General features: G+C 41.3%; 1 protein-coding gene across 2 annotated transcripts in view; it reads right to left on the minus strand.

Annotated features, from left to right (window-relative positions):
• raraa (retinoic acid receptor, alpha a) overlaps positions 1-21,873 on the minus strand; it is a 524,616-nt gene that overhangs the window by 425,226 nt on the left and 77,517 nt on the right. The window contains exon 3 of one of the 2 annotated variants that reach the window (XM_078424854.1): positions 9,558-9,597. The exons of the other annotated variant lie outside the window; for it this stretch is intronic. The gene's annotated coding sequence lies outside the window, so the exon portion shown is untranslated. The remainder of the gene's footprint in view (positions 1-9,557; positions 9,598-21,873) is intronic. 2 annotated transcript variants of the gene reach the window in all.

Below are 21,873 nucleotides of genomic sequence, written 5' to 3' on the forward strand. Positions count from 1 at the left end.
TTAACTTTGAAATGCAAAATGAACTGGATTTTATATCAGAACGTCAATAACCACACAGCTTATCACAGCACAACCAGTTCATTCATTTACAATACAAACTAAATTCTTCTTACGTTTTACTGCACCAGGAAGACGGAATTTAGTTTCACACTGGCCTGGTAACTTCGCACAATAGCTGATACTTTTATTTCCTTCAGCTGACAGATATCTGTCGCTATTATATGAACTGGAAAATCACCCACCGGAATGCTTACAGTAACTGGAGAAGAATTACTTATCATAAAGCCAGGAAGGTTATGCAGTGTAACAGGATTATTCTACTGCCTCGGTGGAACAATATTTAAGTAGTATTTAAGTAGTCTATTTCCAAGGAGAACAAAATCAAATTCATGCACAAAGGCACATGAATCCAGAGATGTGGCAATACAAGATCTTTGCCTATTTTTTTCAAACTGCTTTTTGTTCCATTTTTATATTCATTCACAGTACCTGGGCACCCCAAATTGCTCATAAGCCATGCAGCCATTGCAAAGAGACAACTACTCGATGGGTCTGGAACGACACCTTGGACAGTCAGAAGGATGGCTAATGCAGAACTTGGGCTTTTATAATAATCTAGTAGTATCATGTTTACCACTACAATGATAGCTTTCTCAATCCAGAATTACTTGACTCCCAATTATAGGGCACACATTTCTTACACCATCCCAATCACACTGCTCTTTCCCCTCACTCCAAAGACGTACAGGTTTGTAGGTTAATTGGCTGGGCAAATGTAAAATTGTCCCTAGTAGGATCGTGTTAATGTGCGGGGATTGCTGGGCAGCGCGGACCTGGTGGGCCAAAGGGCCTGTTTCTGCGCTGTATCTCTAAATCTAAAAAATCTAAATCCTCCTTATGCTTAACGCCGAGTATCCCATTTTCTTTCTATCCCCCATCTTTCCCCTTCCTCCCATCCACTTGCATCCATTTCCCTCTCTCTGGCTTTACATTTCACTTCTCTTCTTTCCTACCTCCCTACCCTTTGTCTCCTTTTCACCATTGCCCTTTGTCACTATCTCGATGCATCTGCCAAACCTGTATCTATCTTTGCCAAGCTTTTTGAAAATTGAAGCAAGTGAATTAATCCAATGTAAACAATCTTTTTTTTTAATTTTCACTGTAAAACTAAACGTTCCTGCAATTATTGGCATCTCTCCTCTTTGCTCTCTCTCTGCCAACATTTCCCTCTTGATAATATTTGAAAATAGTTTTCCTGTGAGAACTTACTGTGAAAACATCTGAACGGTTGATGCCATATACATTTTATGTAATTTAGAAATTTATGATCCGTGTTACTGTCTGAGGAAAAGCATGCATCACGTGATTGCAAAAAATCTATAAACTTTGAGAGATTCTACCGTGCATAAAATGGCACAACAATGGATTTATGGGCAAAAGTGTCTCTGTTATTTATCTTCATCTAGTAATTCAATTCCAAACTTAGATTTTTCAGAGATTAATGATGATATTCAGACAGCATCAGGTCATTTTCTAATCCAGATTACCAAATAAATAACTTTTCTTGTGCTTAAAACACCTTATTTTCAACATCCAAAATTAAGGAAAATAAATGTAATTTAAAATAATTTTCGTGAGTGTTTTCATTTGTTTTTATACTTCCTGTTGTTTTGTTGGTATATTTTTCCTTTATAATAATTTAATTCATGTTTACCATAAACCTTTAAAAGAATATATGGATTTTAAAAAGCCTTTGGCTAACAAGGTGTACAATAACAGTTACCAAATGTCCTCCTTTCTATGGCTCATAAATTATTATGAATAGATGATATGCTGCTATAAAGTCGGGGCACACACAACAGGAAACAGGCCAGCCAGCCCATCTCGTCCTGCTGACCATCAACCACCTAGTTAGACTGATCGTGCATTAATCTCATTTGTTGCTCTCCCCACAATGTCAGGAATTCTCCTCAGCCTCTACCATTCAAATGGGGCAATTTACAATGGCCAATTAACCTAACAACCCACATATCTTTGGGGTATGTAAGAAAACCAGAGCATCCGGAGGAAACCCACGCCCCTGCAAGAAGGTAGAAACTCCACACAGACAGCACCGGGTCAGGATTGAACCCCTGTCTCTGGCACCGCAAGGCAATTGATCTATTGGCTGCACCATCCAGTATTCTCTAAGGAATGAAGTCCAATGGCCTAGATTTGGGTGTTTTTGTCCAGTACTTCCATAAAGAACTGCTAGCATTTATCCTCATAACGGTCGCCAAACCCGTGAATATTCCTTCAAATGCAGAAGGTATCACAAAATGCTGGAGTAACTCAGCGGGTCAGGCAGCATCTCAGGAGAGCAGCAAAGGGTGACGTTTCGGGTCGAGACCCTTCTTCAGACTGGACAGACCTCAAATGCAGAAGCCTCGCTCTTACTGCTGAAACATTGCCATTGACATCCAAGCTGAGCTCTACCACGTTGCTCCCCGCAAAGTCAAACAGTAGAGCACGAATCTGCTGGAACTCTCCAGCATTTATACAGGGAATCTGCTCTTGGATCCGGCAAAAGGTAATGCATGTCACAGGATGCACAATCCCATTCTTACCATTAAGGATTTTGTGGATGCAAGGAAGAAATGAAAGTGTCAGTTTACTTTTTAAAAATTATGTCTTTACTGTAATGCAGTTATTTAAAGAGCAAAACTGGAGGCAGGACTTTGTCGCTAAAGTTCTTCTGAAGAGCTACAGAAGTGGGCTTTGCTCTGGCTTATCCACGTGATCCAATTCTATTGTTCGAGGCCCTGGCCTACTCTGCTCCAGAAAGGTCTTGGCCAGCAAGGTCATCCTTCCAGATGCGGACAAGATTAATGCATCTCATCTCAGCTGTGTGGAGGCTGGGGCCCCCACCAAGTCAATCCTGGACTCTGCTACAGGATTAAGATTGGTTTGATTCTCCCAGACCAATATTTAATTGTTATTAAATAAGGCAAAGTTCAGCTCAACCAAAGTAACCATTCTGTTTTGTTAGAACATTCCATTACTGGAGTCTGTATTTTGATTCGAGACTGCATGTCAGGAGCAATTAGTACGTGTAACAATTCTGTATTTTGCACAAAGTATGGCACCTTTAAATCCAGCATCCACACTTTGCTCATACTGACTACTTCACAAAAGCACGAGTACTGGCAAGACAATAGTTTCTGTGCGGCTCTGTAATTTTCAAATACTGCATTTGGGATCTCTGTTTCATGTGTTCCTCAGCAGGGATATGTAGTCATTTGGAAATCAGCAAACCTCAGTATTAGTTAGAAAATTCCCAGAACAACAATTTTACAGATGTATAAAATGTGGCATATTGTTTGATAGTGCTTTACGATGTCCCTTATCAAAATAGAAATGTCCTTGGTAACTAACCTACTGGGTTTGAATACAATTCTTTTGCCATGGAAGGTTGCCAATTGCTTACGGTTTTCAAATAGGCTATCTACATGTCTGTATCCAATAATGTAGCATTGGCAGGGATTCAGCAACACAAAACAGGCTCCTTATTCATGAAGACATCATTGCTGGAGTTTAATCAAACTAAGTTTGCATGAAATATTCGTATGCATACACATTCCAGCAGATAATGATGGAAGTGGGCACCCTTGTTAATTTTTTGCTCTTTTCATTTGGAGTTGCTAAATCCAATTACTTTATCTCCGTAGTAAACAGCTGAGAGATACCCAGGAACAAAACCGCAGTATGATTTGCCTGACCCTGTTCTGCACCAGCTTTAATGGTTAATGGTTATCTATCTGACACCCGTGACTAAAGTTCCCTTGAACAACAGTATTTCTGTAGCACTTAAATGGTTCCTTAATTCCATTACAAATGGACCAGTGCACTATGACCAGTTTAATTGTTCAGAAGAAGCCAGGTTATATTACAAACAAGTGATTAAGTACCACAGGTAATGTATCATTGGAAAATGAACAAACAAATCCTCTTGGAAACAGATTACATTGACAATTGTGCATTTTTCAATAGCAACAAAGGCAAGCCCTTTACCATATCCAGCTTCATTACTTCATCTATACCTCCAGATACTTTGACGCCTCCTCTCTGCTCGAGTCACTAAGAACACGGTGGCGCAGTGGCGCAGCAGTAGAGTTGCTGCCTTACAGCGCCAGAGACGCGGGTTAGATCCTGACTACAGGTGCTGTCTGTACGGAGTTTTTATATTCTCTACCCGTGACATGTGTACCTTTGAAGGTTAATTGACTTGATATAATTGTAAATTGTCCCAAGTGTGTGTAGAATAGCATTAGTGCCCGGGGATCGCTGGTCGGCACGGACTCGGTGAGCCGACGGGCTTATTTCCTCGCTGTATCCCCAAACTAAACTAAACAAAATAGAAAATGTTCTCATTGACACGGTGTGCTAACTGAAACACTTTTATTATGAAACTGACTTCCAAATGAAGTTATGCTTAGGTTTATTTGTTTTACAAAAGTCAGCCAAGTAATTGTGATAAAATCTTCAGGGAATTGTATTTTCTTTAATATAAACATCCTGCCAGAGGCACTCAAATTTATGCTGACTTCACAAAACAATTGGAAAGCAAAGCTTGAATTTAACAATAACTGAACTGAAGACAACAGCTCCTTGCTCACAGCAAGTACTAACACACTGGACTGTGAGGGGAAAGGATGGAGCACCTTGCCTAAGAGTTACCTGGTAAAATTGGCATCAAATTTAAGTGAAGTAACTGAGGAACATCCTCTCCCTCTCAACTTCAGGCTCAACAGTTTCTGCACCTTAAATTCACAGTCTTCACTTCTTTCAAACAAGCTGAGTTATAGCAATTAGTATTTGCTGTCTTTGTGCATCTTTTCATCGTCTGAATCCCTAACCCCATCCGAAGCTGAAAGCTCTCTCTGCGTAAATGCTAGTCGCCTATCTCAACAGTTCCTGTGGTCCACTGCAGCATGGAGGCTTTTACAGCAGAAATGGCCTAGGATACAGGGGAATGAGAGGAATAGATCAGGTGGACACACAGAGTCTCTTGTCCAGAGTAGGGCAATAGAGAACCAGAGAACATAGGTTTATGGTGAGGGGAGGGGGGGGGGGGAGAGTTTTAATAGGAACCTGAGGGGTAACTTTTACCCGCAAAGAGTGGTAGATGTATGGAATGAGCTGATGGAGAGGGTAGTTGAGGTTGTTTAAGAAACATTTAGACAGGTACATGAGAGGGACAGGTTTAGAGGGATATGGGCCAGATGCAGGCAGGTGGGACTAGTGTAGATGGGACATGTTGGCCCGTGTGGGCAAGTTGGGCCTGTTTCCACACTGTATGACTCTGACGGGAATTAAACATACATCTAATTGCATTCCTCATTCACAAGTAACGCTGCTTAGGTGGTGGAGTTCCTTCAACCCTGGACGCTAAAGGGATAAAATGATATTTGAAGCAACAAAGACATTATGATTCAAAGTCCATGTGCAATAAGTCAGAGAGAAAGTATTTTCTTATTTGCAATGCCCACAATAGTTAAATAATGCGTCAACATACTAAGAGTTATCCTCCGATTCAGACTAGTTTTTTGTCATATTCATCATGGTGCAATGAAATTCTTTCTTAACATGAAGCTCACAGAGTAAATAATAAATACAATAAGTACACCAATAAAGACAATGAAAATGCAAAACAGCAGAATGGGACGAAGATTGTAGTGCAATCTGAAGTAGTACAAGGTGCAAGAACTGAATGTGGGAGCGTTAAGATTGAGAGTAAGCAGCAACACTTCCGGAAAGAGCTTGCAAAAGAGGTGATCAGTTCAGGAGTGTGACCGCTGTGGGGAAGAGTTGTTCTTGAGTCCGGGCTTTCAAGCTCCTGCCTCTTCTCCCATAAGGTAGAAGAGAGAAAAGGGAAGGGCCAGGGTAGCAAGAACCTTGGCGATACTTCCAACCTTTCTGATGCAATGCATTGTGAAGATTGACTGGATGAATGGAAGTGACAAGCCTGTGATAGACTGGGCTGTGTTCACCCGTCTCTGAAGGTTCAGGCGGTCAAGGGCAGAGCAGCTTCCATACCAGCCTGAGATGCATCCTGTCAAAATACTTCATTTCATGCCTCGGTGAAAGTTTGAGAAACTCCTCGTGGGCTTGCTGAATCTTCGCAGGTGCTTAAGTAAATAAATATGCTGATCACATCAGTGTGATGAGACCAGGTTCGGTTGTTGGTGTTATGGATGCCAAGAAACCTGAATGTGTAGGAAGCAACTGCAGATGCTGGTTTAAATCGAAGGTAGACACGGAAAGGCTAGAGTAACTCAGCGGGACAGGCAGCATCTCAGGGGAGAAGGAATGGGTGACTTTTCGGGTTGAGACCCTTCTTTAGAGTCTGAAGAAGGGTCTCGACCCGCAATGTCACCCATTCCTTCTCCCCAGAGATGCTGCCTGTCCTGCTGAGTTACTCCAGCTTTTTGTGTCTATCTTCAGTTTAAACCAGCATCTGCAGTTCCTTCCTACACATTTGGTACGGATGGATCTGGATGTGCCTGGAGGAGCGGGCAAGATGGTTTTTTGTGATGTGGTGCCCTTCTTCAGCTGCTTTCTCAGTGCGCATTCATTAACTGGTTTTCCCTTCTATTCGACATGCTCCTTCTCCACTTTGAGTGTCCATGGGCTAGACTCCCAGCAGCAAGTAGGGACCTAGCAGGGTGGCACATGTTCCAGGAATTATCGGTGGCTGTCACAGGAACCTAAAGGCCTTCCTCCTGCACCATCCTTTCAGCTTTACATTAATCTGACCGATCCTTCTATTTATATACTCACTATCATGTGGCTCTGGGTTACAAGCAGTGATCATTGAAGGAGATGATGAATTTCAAGTATTTCGTCATCGATGCCTGCTTCTATGTTTTCCAGAATCTCGATGTGAATCATCATTGTTGTCGGGCACTAAGGTGCAGCAAGGCAGCATGGTTGATGATATTTATCTCGTGAATGCTAAGTGTAAGGTCTATCTTCTTCTAAGCTTCAGTGAACGAGTTGATGCGGGCTTGGAGCTTGGCTTCAGATTGTGGCACACGCAAGCATCCCCTACATACTGCATACGACTGCTGAGCGTTGGATGATCTTCGTTCTGAAGTGTGGTCAAGCTGTACTCAAACATACGCAGCAGTCCGTTTGTGAAACGTCAAATCCCATTGTCAACAGAACAGAAAACCTTGATCTAATTTTTAAACAAGCAGGAAATAGATATAAGAGCACTGGCAAACTGCAGATTCAATAAATACTTCTTATCTAGAAATAGATAAAAAACAATAACAATGCTTTACTTTGCACTCCTGTGATTAAAAGGCTCCATTCTCAGTAGCAGCTGATGCTCCATGAGCTACTGTACTGTACATTGAGATTTGCTATTTCACACCTAGGTTGTAAAAGTGAAAACGACCTGTGTGGGAAAACCGAACACTTACTTTAAGGTCGGATGAAAAAAAAATGCTTCAGGCATAATTGAGTGCAAAATAGCTAACAAGTTACTGCTGTCCTATTCCAGGCAATTTTGGGCACATATTTCAAAACAATATTATGAAGGCTACCCTGAACACTAAGCAAATTTTCCTGCTTTAAAATTGCACTAATTTTTCCAAACTTCACGAATAAGAAAAATATATTCAATGAAAGTTACTTATTGTATTTACTTACAATTAGTTTAGGTTATTGTCATGCGTGCCGAGGTACAGTGAAAAGCTTTTTTGTTGCTTGCTCAGCAGAGTGCCGAGACATTACAGTCAAGCCGCCCAGAGTGGACAGATACAGGATAAAGTGAATAAAAGTAAAGTCCAATAAAGTCCGATTAAAGATAGTCCGAGGGTCCCCAATGAGGTAGATGGTAGGTCAGGGCCACTCTCTAGTTGGTGATAAGATGGTTCAGTAAAGCAGCTGCAGAATCAAACAAATGAAATAATACTTCACAACATGCATGGTGCCGCACCTCACCCCCGTCAGGAGGCTTGCTCGGCGCAGAGCCAGGAAGCCTGTTTTTGAGAAGGAAGCTGCCGAGCCCAGCCTCTGCTCATCTTGAGGACCAGAGAACTGGAGAGAAGGGTGGAGAGAAGCAAGATGGTGGTGGCGGATGCAAGGAACAATGGAGGAACCGGGTTCTTGCCTCCCGCACACTCAAGGTTGGGTGCGAGAGGCGCCCTGGGGCACAAAGGCAGAACAGTGGCTGGCCGGGGAGAGGGACGATGGTTCGCTGGCCGATCCGGACACAGGCAATGGCTGGACTCCCTGCATCAGCCTGGGGCTCAACTGGATCGGGCAACGCTCCAAAGAGACCAAGTGCGCGGTCCAGATGCGGCCTGCAGCAGCACCAACGTGGAGGACACCTACAACTTTGCTTGTTCGGGCCAACCCTGCAACACCACCAGGACAACGTCCTTTATGCCAGCTGCACTTAAAGCAATTTGGTCGCCAAACCTGGTGGCACTTGCATATTGTCTTAGTGGACTATTTCTAAACGCTTTGTACTTAATCTAGGATTGTGTTTATGTACAGTAATACTTTGCCGAACTGTATGCAAAAAAAAGAATTTTACTGTACCTCGGTACATATGACAATAAAGAAACATTAAACCATTGATGAAGCGCTAACCTCCGAGAAACATACAACACAAAGAACAGGAAAAACAACAAAGTGCTGGAATAACTGAGCAGGTCAAGCAGCATCTTTGGAAAACATGGATTGATGACGTTTTGGGTCAGGACTCTTCTTGAATCTGATGAAAGATCATCCACTAAATCTCTCCCCATGGTTGCTGCCCGACCTGCTGAGTATGTCCAGCATTGCGCTTTTTAATAATATGAAAAGGAATGTTGGTACTACAACCTGGCTCAAAGTTCAAATCTTCCAATTTCCATTCCTTGTTAACAAAATGCAAGGTAACAAATGAAACCAATACCTTGTTTTGAATCCAACTAATACTTCTTCTGTCCTGATGTACGAGAAGGGACTGCCGTTGATGAAAAGCTGCATAAAAACTCAGCCATTTCAAGAAAAACAACCCACGCTGCTAATTTGCCATTCCATGTGACATTATCACATGACAAATGTATCACATGCTGTGAGCAGCACAAAAAACATGCCATTTAACTAGAGCTTTATGTGAAAACTGCAGTGAGAAACAAGACAAAAACAAAAGCAGAACTATTGCTAAATCACCGACTTCAGGGGAAACGATGGCATAAACAACACTATAAACAAAACTGTTGCTAAACTGAAAACGTTCCGAAGCTCTTGAGGCTTAAACCATGAACCGAACTTGGCTAAACATTCAAAACAATTAACTAATTTGAGTGCATTTTGGAAAAGGTTATGAGCTCTGCTCCACTGACTTTGAAATTTCCATCCTCTGTTGGCCATTTATTGCAGATTTTTATTTTATAACGCTTCATTTGAGAATATTGTTAAAAACAAACCTGAAATTAAAGACATGCCAAACTGTTTTAGCTCCTCCAGGAGTCATTGCGTTTTAAAATACATTTTATCAAATGAAAGGTTATACTTACCCGGTCTTATGATTCAATACTCTTCAGAGTGCTTTGTTACCTGATAAAGGAGAATTTGCCAATTAAAGCCATTAATACAGCAGATTATTCACTCCCTGAAGAGCATTATGTTAGAGTAGATACTAATTAAAAACCCACTAAATTATTATTATCCAGTTCCACAAATCTTTGTTTCTCTATCTTCAACATTCATCCGAGGGAATAATTAAGGATATATCTTCCTTGGTTACCACTGCAACATGTACAGAGAGAAAAATATATCTGCCGGGACAATTTAGATTTTAATCCTGCAACCAGGAAGTTTACTTTAGGAATCAGAATTTATCGATTTTGCCTTTCCATTCATATCAATCCCATCAACAACTATCAAACAAGTACATGAAGAAAGAGGCTTCTCTCATAGATCCTCGCTCTGGGGATAGCAAGCATCAGAAAAGTGAGCATTGAAGAAGATATCTATAAAGAACATTAATAGAAAAGATGGCAGTAAAATTATATTGTGCCCTGAGGATTCAGTATGCCAGAGCGCCAATTTCTTTTGGAAAACTGCTCAAGTTATGATTCTTTGCAAGAGCCTAGACAATTAATATTTCTACCTTCTACAACTCTGAGAGTTATCACAATCAAGTTCAATCTCCAACCTTACAACTTCCATCAAGAATCACCAAAAGCCTCCCCTTTGCCACAAAGCATACCATGGCAAATCCAGCTGAGAACAGCTAACTCAAAAGAGGCAGCAGATACTAGCCAGGGCCTTCTTGTCATTGATAGCACAGATCTACCATGGGAAACTTACTTATATTTGCCACTCAGATATAGGTATATTACAACATCAGAACAAAGGGGAGCTTTATCTCACGAATACTGCGAGATCTAATTTCTGGCACAGATCGATTTCCTTTCAGTATCAACTTCGGGAATTACAACAATGCCTAAAAAAATAAACACAGTTGGTTACCATTGCAATGAAGGAAACTACTTTGCCCAATTTTGCAGGGAAATTATGTTACAGACAGGATCAAAACAAAGGGTGTAACCAGTGTTTCAGGAACTCAACAGATTATAGTTAACCTACGAGGGGTTCTATTTGGCTGCAATTTACAGTCTGCAGCCAGTGTGACCGAATCCAAAAATAATAAAACTTTATTACTGGTAAATAGCTGGAGATTAGTTTTAAATATTTCAGGACTGTAGCACATTCACTAAAATCATATACAATGAAAACAATATTTAATAAGGGATTGTTTTTGACAGAATAATAAGAGTGCATGATATATCTCTGCACAATGGTGCAACAGGAGAGTTGCTGCCTTACAGCGCGGGCTCGATCCTGACTACTTCTGCTGTCTGTACGTAGTTTGTATGTTCTTCCTGTCACCACGTGGGTTATCTCAGGGTGCTCCGGTTTCCTCCCACACTCCAAAGACGGGGTGATCGATGGTGGGCCAAAGAGCCTGTTTAACACTGTATCTCTGATGATTAGGCCTTAAAGTCCAGCCATAATCCCTCTCCTGATTGGTTTTCATACAGACCAGTTTGTGGGTGCATGTGCAAGAATGACCAACAAATTGTTGGTGTAATAAGGCCATTTAGTAAGACATCAAAATGCTGCCTCTGTCAATTCTAGTTCAGTTGCAACTAAGCCAGTTTGCAAACACCTACTGCTGCATCTCTGAGCAAACTCACATAAACAAGAGATCTTTACCGTTATGTTACACTACATCGGCGAGACCGGGCATAGGAAAGGCAGCCGCTTCACTGTGTTTTCAAGGGCCAGCTGAAGCTTCCTGTTGATAGCCATTTTAATTCCCTTCCAATACCGACCCGAATGTCCATGGCCTCCACCACCACCAGAGTGAAGTCACAAACAAAACAACAGCACCTCATATTCCACTTCGGTATCCTACAACCCAACATGAACACTGAATTATCAAATTTCACTAAGAAACAGGAAATAAACCAAAAATGGTTCTGGATTAGATCTCCCGTCAGTTATTGTTGCTACATATAGCTTATTTACCGCAGGGTAAGTTTCCAGTTGAAGATCATTAATCAACAATATACATGTATTAACATCAGGCAAAAAAGAATGGGGTTAGCTGTGGTAACCCTGTTGGCATTGGTATATTATTGCCAAATGTACCGAGATAGTGAAAACTTTTGTTTTCTGTACTATCCAGGCAAATGTATATGTACTATACATGGTGGTGGTGCAGAGAAAAAACAATCAGAGTGCAGTACATGATGTTATAGCTATGGAGAAAGTCCAGGTAATAAAAGTGCAAGGTCGCGCTGTATCTCTAAAGTCTAAAGTCTAAACAGTAAGAGCACAGCCTCATGGTCAAATTTTCCAAAATGTGGGCAGGGATAGAGGGGTCGGCAGCTTTGCTAGTTGTGTCGCAGTAGCCTCAGGCATTTTGGTCTCCAATGCGACAGAAGACATGTCGATAGTATTTTCGAAGCAAACTCGAGGTTTGCCTTTTTGAAGGACCTTTGTTGAAGGTTCACCTTTTTGAAGACCTATGATAAACAAGGCCCTGGGGTACTTTGTTTCAAGGCTATTGGATCCTGTGCAAACTTCACGTCCATATTGGGTGAGATGTAAACTGCAGTCAGGATAGCCAAAGTGAATTCCTGTGGCTGGTAGTAGGGAAGGCAGTTCACCGTTAGATATTCGAAGACCGCCACGTTCAAACATCACAAGGTCTTGATTAGGAAGCAGACCCTCCAGCGATTGCCTTGCCCGAGGATGCTGCAAAATCCATCCAGTGAAGTGAGAAGGCCTCCTGTTGTTTGGCACAGTCAGGTGAAGCAGGTGTGAGCCATGTCTCTGTAAAACAGAGCACACGCAGTTTCTCAGATCCCTAAGCTAGGTCAGTCTTGCTTTACGTTCACCCAGCTTGTTTTCAATAGCTTGGATTTTCAATATGTTGGGATATTCAAACTAAGATAAGATCTAGAGAATGGCCAAGATGTAAAAGCAGAAAGAGAATAATGGAAAGAGGAGGAAATGATTTAATGAATTCTTATTTTTATTAGATTTGTTGATCTCTACTACTTTTAAATATTAGCTATCTCCAGATTTTTAATTGCTGTGATGTGAAAGGTCAGTATATTTTTAATTACCTAACACCAGCCAACTGATACAAAACATATTACTTCTGATATTAATTAGTTTGCTAGTTAAGATTCTTAAAAAAAAAAGAATAACACAGATTAATATCATCAGTAAATCTTAGAATTGTTGCTCACTTATACTACATCCCCAGTTGGATCAATGCAAGCACTTTATCTCAACAAAGGTTTGCGGTTTTCTCTATCTTTAGGGCTCTAGAATACTTCAGTTCAGTGCAGCAGTCTCAGCAATGAAAACTTTTGAATGCAGTATTAAACCCAGGATCTATTTTAAATATTACCCCACTCTTCAAAGAAGAGTCGGCGTTTACCTCCGAAACTAACACTACGAAAGCAGAGTGACTGGATAGATCTCGACCCGAAACGTCACCCATTCCTTCTCTCCAGGGATGCTACCTGAACTGCTGAGTTACTCCAGCATCTTGTATTTAGATCACATTTAATGTTCTTAGCTGTAAGTTTGTTGATGCCCCTACCTTCATTCACAACATTGACTTTATTTCAGAATTTATTTCTCCAAAGCTTTAAAGATATCCTGAAACATGCTATATTGCTATCCAGTCAGTTCTTTAAATATTAGTAAAAATTGAATATCGCACTCCACATAGTTTAATTTAAGTATAAAAAATATTGCAGCTCACAGACTGAAATAGATATTAAAGCAGAGAAACTTTGCCAAATATCCACAATGATTTTTGGAGTTGAGACTAAATGAAGGTGAAACTACTGGTTTGTAAATGTTAAACAGAGAGAAAAAAAACCCAACTGAACCTTAAGTCGATGTGAACAACACGAAATGACTTCCCCCAATTGCTGAAACAAGGATTCTGATCACTGAGGAATTGCTTTTGTAAACGAAAGGGCTCTTGGACTGGTTGTGCCGTAAACAGAATATGCTTGAATGTAATCATGGGCAAGGCATTGACCGCTCAATGACAGAAGTCACTGAGGAAGTGAAGACCAAGGTTGCACATCTAAAATAAAATGTGTTAACCCTCAAGCAAACTTGATAATTAGAAAAGCATTTTTAATGATGTCCGATTAGAACTTTTGAAAATCTTACGTACAATATTCTCCAATGGAATATTCCAATAAAATAAGAGTGTTGCCCGAAATTAAATCTAGTCCACATTATTATATTATCGTCTTCTTCTATTTTGATCGCTGCTGCAAGGCATTGGGGAGGAGTGGGGGTGGGGGGGGGGGGGGGGAAGGAAGAGATATCATTTTATCAAAAACAGAAGTTGTCCGATTTTCAAAACGGATGAATTTTCTAACTTGAAGAGACTGTATTCTGACCCAAAATCTACAGATATCTGTCTTAGTTGCTAGAGATATAAACTCAGCTGTACTAAGTCTAACTAAACTATTAATGCACTTATTATGGTCACAATTAACATTTTGTCATTGACAATAGCCAAGTAGATCTTTTCCCACTGGGTTTCACTCTGTAATTAATTCAGTTGTAATTAATTTCACTCTGTAATTAATTCAGTTGTAACACGAGGCTCCAAGTCCTATATTCAATGGCCTGAGTGAGGAAGGGAAGTTTGCCAAACACTGCCCACCAGCCTGTCGATGTGAATCGCTACTTTCAAGGAATTATGTACCTGTACTCTGAGGTGTACAGCTCACGACAGGGCCATGCCATTTGTTGTGTAATTCCATTATTTAAATTACCAAAATTCTACATCTTGCACAATGTATCAACCGTTTTTAAATGCATTAAGTGGATAAATCCCTAGAAGCTGACAAAGTGCATTTTTGGATCTTATGCGAAGCCTGGGAGGAAATTGGAGAGTCCATTCGAGAGATATTGACATCATCATTAGCCCCAGGTTAAGTTTTGGAAGACTGGAGGGTGACCAATGCTGTACTGTTATTTAAGAAGGGCAGCCATGACAATCCAGGGACCTACAGGTTGGTGAGCCTAACGTTAGTGGTGGGAAAGTTGTTGGAAGTAATTCTTTGGGGCAGGATCCACCAGTATTTGCATCGGCACGGACTGATTAGGGATGGTCAGCATGGCTTTGTGTGTGTGAAATCTTGCCTCACAAATCTGATAGAGATGTTGAAGAGGTCACCAAGAGGATTAATGAGGGCAAGGCATTGAACATTGTCTGCATGAACGTTAGTAACGCCTTTGACAAAGTCCAGCATCATAGCCTAGTGGGAAGGTTAGAGGGCATGTAATCTAAGCTGAGCTGGCCTGTCGCATTCAAAGTTGGCTAGGAGAAAGGAGTCAAAGAGTAGTTGTGGAGAATTGTTGTTCTGATTGGAGACTAGCGTAGAGTGGAGTACTGCAGGGGTCGATGCTGAGCCCACTATTGTTTGTTATCTCTACTAAGGATGTGGATGACAATATAGTTACCGTTGTTTAGTTTGGAGATACAGCTTGGAAACAGACCCTTTGGCCCACCGAGTGCGTGCCGACCAGCGATCACCTATACACTAGTTCTATCCTACACGCTAGAGACATTTTATAGAAGCCACATAACCTGCAAACCTGCACGTCTTTGGAATGTGTGTGGGAACCGGAGCTGCCGGAGGAAACCCATGCGGTTATAGGGAGAAGATACAAACTCCGTGCAGACAGCACCCGTAGTTGGGATTGAACCTGGTCTCTGGTGCTATAAGGCAGCAGCTGTACCGCTGCGCCACTGTTCATAAGCACTTCCTTAACTTCCCACTTCCAACAAACCTTTTCAAACATACCCTCACATCTGTGTTATTTTAACATTGTACCATTTTCATACTTCCAATAATTAACATTTCATTTTTCTTGGCTTTCAATTTCACCTGCTACCTATCCACCCTTTGCGCCATCCTATTTATGTCTATTCACGGGTCCAAGTTTTATGTTATGTATTAAGATAACATCCAAGAAAATAGATAGTTCACTATTGCTCATTGATTGATCTGAGTGAATTAATCACAGAGTGAAACACAGTGGGAGAAGATCTACTTGGCTATTGTAAGTTGTTGGTGAGGCTCTACTTGGAGTATTGCATGCAGTATAGGTTGCCCAACCATACAACGGATGTCATTAAACTGGAAAGAGATGCAGTAAAAAGTCATAAGGATGTTATGTCATGAGTAATAAGGGCAGGAGCGGGGGGCATGAGTTGTAAAGAAAAGATGGATAGTCTGGAACATTTTTCCTAGAGGATGGGAGGCTGAGGTGTGACATAAAGGTATATAAAATCATGGGTACCGTCGATAAGGAAGATAGGTACAGCTACAATGTTTAAGAGCCATTTGTTCAATTACATGGCTAGAAAGTTTCCGGAGGATATGGTCCGAATGGCAGGCAAATGGGATTAGCTTGGGTTGACATCTTCATCAGCATGAAATGGGTTGGACCAAAGGTCCTGACAATGTGCTGTATGACTATTTGACCCTAGACGAGTGATCATTCAAGAGATATCCCACTACTACACATATCTACATTACTGACACAACTGTGTCACCACACACTCAACAGCGGACCATATTGCAGAAAACTCAGTCTGAAGAAGGGTCTCGACGCGAAACGTCACCCATTCCTTCTCGCCTGAGATGCTGAGTTACTCCAGCATTTTGTGAAATAAATACCTTGCAGAAAACTATTGTCTCTTCAATCATAAGTGATGTCACAGTGCATATTTGAACAAGAGACTCTTCAAACTATGCACATCATTTTCAGTGTTGAGTCTTCAATATGTTTTGGCTCCGATAAAAAATGTCCTTCTGAAATTAGATCAAGATCATTCTATTTTACCCACAATTTGTGTTATATGCTCAGGATCTACACTTGGCAAATCGGATCCTTAAAACCGGCTTTGTAAATCTCCCTCCGTTAGGGTGCCTTCTCTTTATTTGTTACCTCAGTGGAACAATGCACAGACCATACAACTGCCCCAAATGTGTCTGCAGAATAAAAACCAAGGTAATAGTGACCCCCATGGGTGCCGTTAATACATTGCAGTCAATCGCCCATTACAATCGTGGAATATCTCGGTGAGAACTTGTAGTGACATTCCATTTACGCATCTCTCTTAAGAGGTATAGACAAAGTTATGCAGCACATAAATAGGCCCTTTGGTCCACCATGTCAATGCTGACCATGGAGTACCTAATTATACTCATCCTATTTTCCAGAAACCATTTAAGAGGCACCTAGGCCAAATGCAGGCAAATGGGACTAACTCACATAGGCAACCTGATAGGCATGAATGAGTTGGGCCATGGAGACGTATTTCCATCTGTGTAACTCTATGACTCTTGCACATTGGGCTCATAACCTTCCATGCCTTGGCATTTAGATACTTCTTAAATGTTGAAGGGTCTCTGCCTCAACCACCTCCTCTGGTAGTGCAATTAGATTCTAGAAGAAAACAAATCTTCCTCGTCCACTCCTAACCTCCTGTACCTCACCTTAAGAAGTATTCCCCCTCTGATATTATACATTTTTGCTTTAAGGAAAAGTTTCTTCTTATCTCCGCCATGTGCCTCCTCTTATTATTTTGCAACTTCGATCAGGTCTCCTTCAGCCTCCTCTCCTGTAAGAAAAACAAACCCAGCCTTTCCAATCCCTTATCATAACAAATACTCCATCCCAGGCAACACCCTGGGGTTTTCCAACCCCATAAAACACTCACCTTTTAATTTAAGCTCAAACATTGGAATGTGCATATTTGCTTTTTTCCCCAACTATTAACATCCAAAATTACATATTAAAAAGAGAAAATTGTGTATTGTGGAAAACAGGTTACTAGAATTAATGTTAAATAGATGTTGATAGTCAACGTGAAATCAGTGGGCTGAAGGGAGACACAAAATGCTGGAGCAAACTCAGCGGGTCAGGCAGCATCTCTGGAGGAAAGGAATAGGTGACGTTTCAGGACGAGACCCTTCTTCAAACTGAAGGGTCTGCTTCCATGCTGTGAGATTTTAAGCTATTTCAAACAACTATAGCCATGTGTTGAAAATGGCAAAACTATTCATCTAAAATAGCTCTGTGACAATTGTTGTTCACCGGTCATTCCACTGTTGTTTGTGCACACTGCGTGTGATATTTCACCAACAGAGGAATGACGATTCCACATATTCCTCTCATAGTAATGGGGAAGTTAAAGCTTTTGCCAAGGATAATTAACAGAACAATTATATTACATAAGTAATATTAAAAGTGTTGAAAGTCAGTGGGTTTGACACAAGTAGTTCAGAGAAAGATCTGTTTTTTTTCTGAACACCACTGTACATGAATACTATTTCACAAGATATTGCTGGATAACATCTAGTTTAACTCGCCATCTTTAGTTGTGTTACTGTCAAACATGGTGAGTCAATGGGAACCATCCAAAGCCACTTCCCCTCCAGCTGCCTCAGCACAGGAAGAGAAACTGAATATTTTGTCAGCAAAACCTATTTGTTTTTCAACACCCAATTTTCTCTTGAGAATGGATTCCCGAGTGCTAATGGCTCTCACCACTCGACCTAGTTGGCTTATAGCGTGCTGAGTGCCAAATCCTGCCCGTCCCCAGCATCCACTCCAAACAGATTCTATTATATCAGTGGGGATTGTAAACTTGGATATTTCCCACTTGTCCATAAATAAAAATAATCATTGTCCCAGGTTAAACAAATTCATTGAAATTTCTGGGATCTGGTCATCATTTATTAAGACTACCATTTATTGTCCATCTGAATTGTCCTGGAGGATAAGGTGTCAAGCCACCATCTTGAACTCCTGCAATCCTTCAGATGATGGCTGCACTATTATTGTTTGTTTGTATGTATGTGTGCGATCTACATGCATATATGATCTACATATATATATATATATAATCTATATACATATGATATATATATATGTGTGTATGATCTATATATGATATACATGTATACACACTGAACTTTTTTTTCTCTCTCGTTATTATATTGTTTACAGTGTCCTATGTTTACATATTCTGTTGGGCTGCTGCAAGTAAGAATTTCATTGTTCTATCTGGGACATATGACAATAAAACACTCTTGACCCTCGGTACTCTCAGGCAAAGCATTTGAAGATTACAATGACATGCAATCTGGAGGGAAACCTCCCGAGTTCCTAATCAGTTGTTGCCTTGCCTTTCTTGGTTATAGAGGTCACCTGTTCAAGATGTGCAGTTGAAGTAGCTCATGTGAGTAACAGCAGTGAACTTTGTAGATGGTATACGCTACAGTCATTGAGCACCAGTGGCAGAAGGCATGAACATTTAAGGTGTTTGATGGGGTGCCAATCATACTTTATCCTGAATCCTGCAAGTTAGTTAAGTTGCATTCATTGGGGCAAGTGGAGAGCACTGCACCATACTTCTGACGTGTTCCTTTTATCTGGTGGGAAGAAGGTAAGACACTCACTGCAATATAAGCAGCCTGTCTTAGTCACAAGCCATTTATGTAATACAATTATCCAATTGAGTTTCTGGTCAAAGGTAGCCCAAGAATAATTATGGTGGAAGATTCAGTGATGGCAATATCATTGAATGTCACGAGGCAGCGACTAGACTGTCTTCCACCTTTGAGGCAAATGCTACCTGCCACGTTTCAGCCCATACCTTATTATTATTATCAGGCTCTGGCTGCATGGATTGCCACGGACAGAACATTGCAATGATCAGCAAACATGCCCACTTTTGATCTACTGATAGAAGGAAGATCATTGAGGACGCAGCTACAGATGGTTGGGCTAGCACTGCCTGGAGGAACTATTGCAGCTGGGAAGATTGACCTCAAATAACCATTAATCATCTTGAACTGTGCAAGGTACAACTGGAGCATTTTCGTTCTGATGCCCAATTGACCAGTTTTACCAAGGCTCCTTGATGTCAAAAGCAGACATTCTCCCCTGGAATTCAACTCTTTGGTGACATTTGGTTCAAGGCTGTGCTGAGGTCTGCAGAGTAATCTGGTAAAGCCCAGACTGGGCAGGATATTGGCAAGCAATGCCCCTGAATAGCACTGAATATGACAGTTTCCATCAGTTCTCTGTCGTGTATAAAGCAACTGATTGGCAGTAGATAGTTGGATTAGATTTCTGCTTTTTGTAAATTTGACGTACCCTGGACAATTCTTCCACGTTATTAGTTAATTGCCAGTTGATTTTAAACTATACTGAGTCAATTGCTTGGGGATAAAGACGGTTCGAGAGTGCACGTCTTCATTACTGCAGCAGAAATGTTGTTTAGCCCCATAGTCTATTCTGTATTCAGTGCTCTCAGCCATTACTTGAAATCGTGTGGAGTAAATTGAACTGGTTGGAGACAGGCTTCTGTGTGGAGCCTGGGTGATTTTATGAGAGATGGTTCCTTTATTCAGTGCATCTGGATGACTATAATCGCAAATAGAGTCATAGTCATACAGCACAGAAACTAGCCCTTCGGCCCAGTCGACCATGCTTTACCAAGATACACCACCTTAAGCTCGTCCCATCTTCCCACATTTGGCCCATATCCCCCTGAGCCTATCCTTCCATGCACCTATCCAAATGTCTTTTTACCTGTATCAACTATTTCCTTTGGCACATCATTCTGTATACCCACCTAAACAAAGGTAGAGAATAATATGTGCATTTGTAAAGGACAGGGGATTAGAAGTGGCAGGACTGCAGAGCATCCATCTGATTCAATGGTTATATGGTCGATTAGCACTTTCCAATGCATTCCATGTCTCTGCATCACTAAGTTAGTGTCTCGTCATCTTTAGTGCATGCCTTAAGCCGCCCCGGCATGTTTTCAACACTTATTGAACTCGGCTTAATTCTATGGGTTAATGGCCATGTTAGAGGGAGGGAATGGCAGGCCTTTAAGTGACATTCTGTACTGGTGTACATTTCTACTGCTGCTGCAGATTAACTGCTGATTCTCATGTGCGCCTGGTTTTGAACGGCCAAAATACACCATAAATCTACAACAGTGAACTGGCATCCTGAATACCATCTCTACAACATTCTTCTTTCGTGTTTCTGTTGTCACCCGTCACATGATTTCAATAAAAAGCAGAAGTCAGCCCTCTTCTGGAATTGCTCAAACATCGCTAAATGCCAGATTTGGCCACAATAAAAGTGCACAGTTGAAATCTAGCTTCCTCTCAAGTGAAAATGCAGGGAACAAAAACAAACAGTAAATGTGCATTTAAGGCAAGCAGATCATCCTTCTGGCTTCAGGGTTCCCACATATTCAAGACAAATCATCAGAAGGATCTTTAATCATCCAATATTAGACGGTGAGCGATGGTTGCTCAACACTTTAACTCCCCCTCCCATTTCCATATTGACCTTTCTGTCCTGGGCCTCCTCCACTGTTAGAGTGAGGCCCAACGCAAATTGGAGGAACAGCACCTCATATTTCGCTTGGGGAGCTTACAACAATATGAAGATTGATTTCTCTAACTTCAAGTAACCCTTGCTTTACCTCTCCCTCCGTCCCTCCTCCACCATAATTCTCCGACGAGTTTCACTTTCCTTCTGATTCATTTTACCGATTGTACGCCTCCTTGTCCCTTCCCCTCAGCTAACAATGAACTTATTTCCTTATGTCCTTATCATCGTCAGCTTTGATCTGTCATTTTCACACCTTACCCTTCCACATATCTTTAGACTCCCTCTACCCTGACTCTCAGTCTGAAGAAGGGTCTCGACCCGAAACATCGCCCATTCTTTCCCTCCAGAGATCCTGCCAGTTTCACTAGGTTACTCCAGCACTTTGTGCCCATCTCCAATATTAGCTGGAGCAGATCTGTCTGCAGAAGTAATATGTAGGTATCAAAAACATGTAAAGAGTGACTGATACTACATTGTAGTAATATAGTGATTGAGCCAATAACTTCACAAGTGGACATATCCAGGTTCAAACTATGGGGGAGGGCCACCCAAGCAACATCCCTCACTATGAGCACACACAGAATTGCAAACAAAAAGTACCACACTTTTTTTCTGGCATTTTCAACAATTATGAATCCCATAATATGTTATGCCTGAAACAATTTTACAAAAGGGTGCCAGGGTGGAGCAGCGGTAGAATTGCTGCCTTACAGCGCCAGAGACCTGGGTTCGATCCCGACTACGGGCGCAGTCGGTATGGAGTTTGTGCGTTCTCCCAGTGACCTGCGAGTTTTCTCCGAGTGCTCCAGTTTCCTCCCATGCTCCAAAGACGTACAG

This window comes from Rhinoraja longicauda, chromosome 29, assembly GCF_053455715.1.
Source record: "Rhinoraja longicauda isolate Sanriku21f chromosome 29, sRhiLon1.1, whole genome shotgun sequence".
NCBI classification, from domain to species: domain Eukaryota; kingdom Metazoa; phylum Chordata; class Chondrichthyes; order Rajiformes; family Arhynchobatidae; genus Rhinoraja; species Rhinoraja longicauda.